We start from the raw sequence: 1292 nt of genomic DNA, 5'->3' as shown, positions 1-1292 counted from the left end.
CTCGGAGGCAGAGGGGGTTCGTGCTGCTGTGCGACCTTGGGCGTGTGACTTAACCTCTCTGAGCCGGTCTCCTCAGCTCGAGTGGTGATCACGGCCTGGCCCGCGTTGTCAGGAATCGGTAAGAAGGTGACGTAAGAGTCTCCTGTCATGGTAGGTGCACCCTCCCCGTATTCTTACCACCGATATTACTGAGGGTCTCAGAGCTTGGGGCCACCTCTCCAGGAGGGAAGAGAGGCCGCAGAGAAGGCTCCGTGGGGCAAGTGGGGAGAGAAAAAGGGGCTCGGCAGTTTCATCAGGGCCGCCCCTGGCTCATCCCGTCACCCGAGGAGCTGTTTGTGCGGGAGGCCTGGGCTTGGGGAGCGGTCTGGGTTGGGACCCAGGAGGCCGGAGTGGGCAGTGTTCTCAGACCTCCCCAGGTATTCCCAATGAGCAGCCACAGCTGAGAAGACTTGGCTGGGAGGCCCTCCCCCCAGTCCCTTCCTATTTAGGTGTCGGCCTGGGAATGGGACCCCGCGCCGCCCTCCGTGCTCCTGTCCGTCTGTCCGTTGCTCGGTCGGCCCAAGTGCCCCCCCTGAGGGGTGGGGACTGAATCGGCGTAGTCTTCCCTCCCAGTGGCCCTCGCCTGGTGTGCGTACTGGCATATGAGGCTCCTTTTAAACAACTCTGCTGCCCACCCCTGCCCCTGGGCCCCTCAACCCCGTCACATCAGGCTCCCCAAACTCACCTCTCCTTTTGTAAACCACACCATCCTCAGAACCCCAGTCACTGTCCAAAGAAAGGTCACAGGGGTGCACAGTCCCCTCATTTGCTGGTGGTTGTTTCACAAAACACAAGAGCCCGCAGGGCTGGGGGGGGGGGGCGGGCAACTTAAAAAGTCAGTAATCATATCCCGCTCACCAGCAAGCCATCCGCTTTATGTGGTGACTGGTCCTGGTTCTGGGATGGACAACAGTCGGGCTGGTTTCTTACCTTATCTTCATACAGAGTCAGGGCTGTCATCTCATGCAGGCAAGTGTCTCTTCTGTGGACAGTAACCTCTGGGGAAGAAGAGTCCAGAATTCAGGAATAACACATCAGCCACATTTTCAATCTAATTAGAAAAATAACACCAACTAATTGCAGAAATCTTTGAAAATACACACAGACTAAAATGCAAGAAATTGAATGTGAAGCACTCATCAATCTAATAGAAGAGAGAAGTATTGTTACAATCGTTTGCAGAAAGCCTTATACTCCATAGTTTTTGTGTCTGTTTTTATCTGCTTAACAATACACTCCCCTGACTTTAAAGA

This window comes from Myotis davidii, unplaced genomic scaffold (assembly GCF_000327345.1).
Source record: "Myotis davidii unplaced genomic scaffold, ASM32734v1 scaffold826, whole genome shotgun sequence".
Taxonomy (NCBI): Eukaryota; Metazoa; Chordata; class Mammalia; order Chiroptera; family Vespertilionidae; genus Myotis; species Myotis davidii.
Note: the sequence above shows the minus strand (reverse complement) of the source record.